At 41.3% G+C, this 6,086-nt stretch overlaps 1 pseudogene across 1 annotated transcript; it reads left to right on the top strand.

The window, feature by feature from the left end:
• The first annotated feature begins 254 nt into the window (after positions 1-254).
• On the top strand, positions 255-2,708 carry LOC144994122 (polyserase-2-like; annotated as a pseudogene). Its single transcript, XR_013657538.1, has 7 exons — positions 255-361; positions 504-772; positions 1,013-1,158; positions 1,235-1,490; positions 1,682-1,886; positions 2,176-2,429; positions 2,520-2,708. The product of XR_013657538.1 is annotated as a polyserase-2-like (transcript).
• Positions 2,709-6,086: the final 3,378 nt, after the last annotated feature.

Genomic DNA, 6,086 nt, shown 5'->3' with positions numbered 1-6,086 from the left:
GCAACTGAAAAACAACGACAACAGTTTTCAAAATAAGTAAAAAGAGTGAATGAATGAGCAAACAAAACAAAATCACTAAAATACCCGAGGGTCCGTGGAGTGTCCCTGTAACACTGTGTTGTACAGTCTGATGGCTGTGGGGAGAATTAACCTGCAGTATCTCCTTCTTGTACTAAGGGTGTCGCAGTCTGGTGCTGAAGGAGCTGGTCAGTGCCTCTACAGTTTGGGGCAGGGGGTGGGAGGGGTTATCCACGATGGATGTTAACTTAGCCAACATCATCCTGTCCACCACCTCCTCCATGGACTCTCGTGTGCAGCCCAGGGCAGAGCGGGCCTTCCTCACCAGTTTAAGCCTCCTCATGTCTCTGCCTAACAAACACACATTGCATTAAACCTAATCATTTTATGAATCTTATTGGTTTTGTTTGTAATTTAATGAAAGAAACAGTTGAGAACAATGTCTCCTATCAAACCTCACAAAACGTTTCTGTTTTCTTTCTCAGTGGCAGTGCATCTGATGTGAACGTAGTTCTGGGTCTTCAGAGTCTGCAGGGATCCAACCTGAACAAAGTGTCTCAAACAGTAACAACTGTAATCATTCATCCGAACTACGACTCAGTGACATCGGATAACGACATTGCCCTCCTGCAGCTCTCCTCACCAGTAACCTTCAACAACTAAATCACCCCAGTCTGTCTGCCTTCCACCAACAGCACCTTCTACAGCGGCGTCAACACCTGGGTCACCGGCTGGGGCAACATTAGAAGTGGAGGTCAGTTAGTCATTGAAAGAAAAAGTCAGCTGGTTTCAGGCTTTTGGAACTTTAAATGGAATTCCATAGACCTGTAATCTAAATAATAATGACAACATTCTTTAAACTTGATAGGGATAATTCAGATGCACCTACAGTGATCTGTGACTGCAGCTGTTTTGGAGATTTTACAAACAATCAGAAGCTTTTCTTTCATGGAATACAGATGTTGTCAGTTGATCAATCTTTTTCTTCTCTTAGTCTCCCTTCCTGCCCCACAAACCCTCCAGGAAGTACAAGTACCGATTGTGGGAAACAGACAGTGTAAGTGCAGCTATGGAGCCAGCTCAATCACTGACAACATGGTGTGTGCCGGGTTACTGGCAGGAGGCAAAGACTCTTGTCAGGTGATTCTCCTTTATTTCCTGTTTTCAGATATTTCTCTGAATTTTTCCTTAAATTGAAATGTTTTTTATCTTGTAGGGAGACTCTGGAGGTCCGCTGGTGATTAAGCAGAACAACCGATGGATCCAAGCAGGAGTTGTGAGTTTTGGAGAAGGTTGTGTTGAACCTGATTACCCAGGAGTCTACACCAGAGTGTCCCAGTACCAGACCTGGATCAACACCCAAATCAGCAGCAGTCAGCCGGGCTTTATCGCCTTCACCTCCAATGGAACTGACAGTGACCTCAGTGTGTCATGTCCAGGAGTGCCACCAATTACTACTACTTCACCAGAGGGTAACTATTTGTCATTAAGAGTTTAAAACATTTTGCACTTTTGATGTCTACTAAAAACATTTTACTAAACATAAAAAGAATATGTGTACTGGTAGCAACTTGATGAAAGTGTTATTGTTGTTCACAGGGTAGATGAATTCTGTGTTTCTTGGTATGATAGACTATTACATACAATATTAATAAATCCATAGTAGGTCTGTAATGTTTATGTGTCTTTTCTCCAGCTGTGGTTTGTGGACGAGCCACCCTGAACTCTCGTGTCTTAAATGGAAGTTCAGTGGTATCTGAAGGTCAGTGGCCATGGATGGCAAGTCTACAGAAGAATGGACAGCATGTCTGTGGAGGGACTCTAGTTTCTCTGGACTCTGTGCTCAGTGATGCTAACTGCTTCTCAAGGTGAGTAACATCCCAAGGTGAATGTTTTTCAGCTTCAACTACAGGTGGATAGAAGAATCCGTAGACTGGAATGTATCAATTTATCAATGTATCCCCAGCTACAAAAATCTTTCATTTATAAACATGGAGATTGTTCATGTTTTACATTTGGATATGATCTTTGAGCAATATTGTGGATGGGATTTGAACTTAGACTCTAGAAAACAAACATCTATAGGAAAATAATTAAAAGTGCTGCATTTCTTTAGATGTTTTTTGTCATGATTAAACCAAAATGTGTTTTCCATAGTTCTCCTGTGGCGTCTGAGTGGACGGTTGTGTTGGGTCGTCTGAAGCAGAATGGATCAAACCCCTTTGAGGTGTCACTGAATGTGACAAATATCACTCTGAGCAACCAGACAGGGTCCAATGTTGCTGTGCTTCAACTCTCCATCCGGCCCCCCCTGAATAATTACATCCAGCCCATCTGTCTGGACAACGGAAGAACTTTTCCTGTGGGAACAACATGCTGGGCTGCAGGCTGGAGTTCTGGACGTGGAGGAGGTGAGTCCACATTACAGTTTAAGAAAATGCATGATGTCTGAAGAGCATGCAAACATGCTTCATTTGATCACATTTCTACCAAACTTTCAGAAGAAGAAGTTCTGCAGGAGTTCCAAACCTCAGTTCTAGAATGTCCGACTTCAACAGCTGCAAATGGCAGCATTTGTACCGGACGCTTTACCCTGGAACAGGTAAATCATTAGATGAAGAATTGCATGCATCATTCTTTTGTGTTTGCTAACAATTTTCCTCAGATCTGAACGAAATGCTGCGAAATTACAGAGAAGGAGGGTTTAAGGGCAAGGATGCCCAGTTTAGTTTAGTCTGTTTACTTTAGTTCAGTTTAGAATTTTCCTAAAGAATTCTATGTTTTCATGGTCCTGTTGATATTATGTTTACTTCACAATTACGGGCATGAAGCTCTTTGATACAACTGTTGTTGTGATTTAGGGATATATAAATAACATTTAATTGAATTGAATGAAATGCTGTGTAACTGAGGCACTTGAAGCCTGAAGAGCCCATGACCTTTGCTTCTTGGTAGTTTTTCTAGGATATAGTGCAGGTCAAAGTGGAATCTGGATGAGAACCAGACTTGCGTATCTTCCGGACCTGTGCAATAATTTTTTTATTTAAGTGTGCTGAAAATGTACTTTCAATACACTTTCAAATAAACATTGATTTCATTAAGTAATTGCAGTAAAAATGTTTGGTAATGCTTTCTTTTACAGTACAGTACTTACAGTGTACTTAAGTGGTACTTACATGGTACTTATTGTGTAACTACTGGGTAAGTACAGGGTACTTACATGGTACTTACTAAGTACTTACAGGGTATTTACATGGTACTTCTTATGAGACTTACTGGGTACTTACATGGTACTTTTTGGTGTCTACTCGGTACTTACAGGGTATTTGCTGTGTATTTAGCCATAAGGTCCCTGTTCCATTCCATTCGTATGCATCCTCTTGCAGACAGACAAATAGATCCATAAACGTCATTGTTTTCTTTGTCTGAGTTGGAATCTGGATCTAAATGTGTGGCTGCATAGCTCTGATATTGCTTTTAGAGAGTGGCGGTTCTACACCAACTTATTCTCCGGGCAAATCCCCACCCCCACCCCCCATTTTTTTAAAAACCTGTTTTTGTAAATATCCTTTTGAGGTCTCAATATACATTACAAATCTAAATCAGACAACTCAACAGTGTAATCACTCCAAAAATATTTGGCATTCTCCTAATTTTGTGCAACACCAACACTCAAACATTCATAAACAAATGATCTATTGTTTATTTATGATCTCAAAAAGCGCAACTGTTTTACTGCCTGCATTACCAGCTGTCTTTATGTGAAATACTGACACCAACTGAACGACAGGCAGACGTAAAAAAAAAACCCACTTTATATGGAAAATAAAGACACGTGTGAAAAATGTCTAGAATATTTATTAAAGAATTACATAATTAGAATTAGCTGAGTAATCTAAAGATACGTATGATCCAGGTTTTGCGCAATCGAGGCTGTGCTCCGTGTGCCGTTTTACCTTGCAGACCCCCCCCCCCCCCCCCCCCCCCCCCCATTTTCCTTCACACACTTTTGCGGCACCTCCTCAAAGAGTGTTCACAGCAGGGGATTTTTACACACAGATGCAGATTTTTGGTTTGCAAGTTCTCAGATCAAATCTACAAGTGCGTTCTTTTCCGGAGCATATTTACCTTCATAGTTTCTACTCCTCATAAAGGCATGTGATGAAAGAAGAGCAAACAAACCTGTCAGATGACTTTTCCATGAGTTTGAAAAAAAAGGAAAACAAAACGATTCCCATTAATCACAATAAATCATCATCTGTGAACAGCACATCCAGGACAAAGCGAGCTACACCCATGATGGTTTTTGAAAAAGTGTCCAACTTTAAGGACTTCCTTTTGCGCACACTGGGGACATTTTTGAGTCCAGCCTCCACCAGTACAACTAGCACCAACACAACCAACACATCATCTACCAACTCCACCAACACCACTTCAAATCCTCTGGCTTCAAGCGCCACAGAGGGAACTCCCTTTTTCTTCAGCTTCCACCTCTTTATCCTCTCTTTCTGTCTGCTGTTCTTCTCACATAGAAGTTGAACTGTTTGTTGGTGTCGGTGCTGTTTGTTGGGGTAATTTACGCATTCTGGGGTATATCTGTAAAATCTCAGAGGAAACCCCAGTTATTCAGGCTTACACCCAATGAACCAGTCGACATGTTTTCTATGACAGAATAAGGAAGTCTGTGACCCGATTGTTTCCTGTTTTCACTCTGAAGAACAGATCTGCTCTGCTCTAAACTCTATGCTATGATGATACACAAAAGCGATTCTTAAATATCCATCATAACAGTTTCTAATTTAATGTAACCTTTGTGTGAGTGTGTGTAGAGGGGGGTTGTCCCACAACCCAAACAGTTCTACATAAATATGAAACAAACCACAGGAAAATTGACAAATCAAATGATTCAGTTTGTGACAATTTGACAATAAAAATGCTTATAAAGTAGCAATAAACATCTTTAATAAAAGTTTAGAATAAGACAACACTGTGAAAATGCAAGAAGAGTGTTAAATGGTAGGTTGATGTCTAAAATATGAGGAAACATTCAGTGTATATAAAGTTCTAATAAAAGACCAGATAGTTATTCGAAAGACTGCAGACATGGCTCTGAAGCTGATCTTTGTGGTGGTTCATAAAAGCTAATAACCTCAGTCAGAGCTCACTTTATTACCTAAAAGAATATTCAATGATGTTAACGTATATAAATAAAAATATAAACTTGATTGATAAAATAAAGAAACAACTACAAAGTCGATCATTGACCTACAGCCCAGGGTGTCTTGATGCCACGTGTACTGATGGACACCCTTGAGCTCGATCATGGTGTTCGTTATGGACAAACTATGATGAACACAGAAGTCCAACAACAAAACACAGCTCTGGGTCAGATCAGGGAGACCATTCAAGCCCCTCCAGGTGACACTGTCATTGCCCACGTGGGTTTTGAAGTCCCCAAGGAGGACAATGGAGTCCCCCGTTGGGGCACTTTCCAGTCCCCCTTTGAGAGACACCAAAAAGAACTGCTGTTCGGCTCGTAACCTAAAACCACAGTGAGAGACCTGCCCCCCACCCGAAGGCGGAGAGACATGACCCTCTGGTCCACCGGGGTGCAAACTCCAACAATTGGCGGCTGAGATGGGGGCTCAACGAGGAAGTCCACAGCAGCCCCCCGTCTCTCACCATGAGCAACTCCTGAATGGTAGAGTCCAACCTCTCTAAGGACTGAGTTTCTTTACTATCTATACCACACACACAACAATCCATTTCATTTTCATTACATTTCTTAAGATAGCCGTCCGAACGTTCTCCTCTACACGACCCCCCCATGAACCCGGAAAACTCAAAAACCAGGAAAACCCACAGTACAGGTCCTCTCCCCATAAGACATTTCTTGGAACAGATGTGATCAGTCTATCACAACAAGCAATCACACGATCTGGGTTAGTTGTTTTAAAAAGCTTGTTCTGCTCTAAACTCATATTTTCATTTTTACCTTGATATTTTGATAAGGAGGACCAGTCTGACAGGTAAAAGGTGTTAAAGATGCTTTCTGGTTGTGTCTAAAA

Source organism: Oryzias latipes, chromosome 8, assembly GCF_053564925.1.
Source record: "Oryzias latipes strain Hd-rR chromosome 8, Olatipes_Hd-rR_3.1".
In the NCBI taxonomy this organism is placed as follows: Eukaryota; Metazoa; Chordata; class Actinopteri; order Beloniformes; family Adrianichthyidae; genus Oryzias; species Oryzias latipes.
This window is presented reverse-complemented; position numbering and strand designations above follow the sequence as displayed.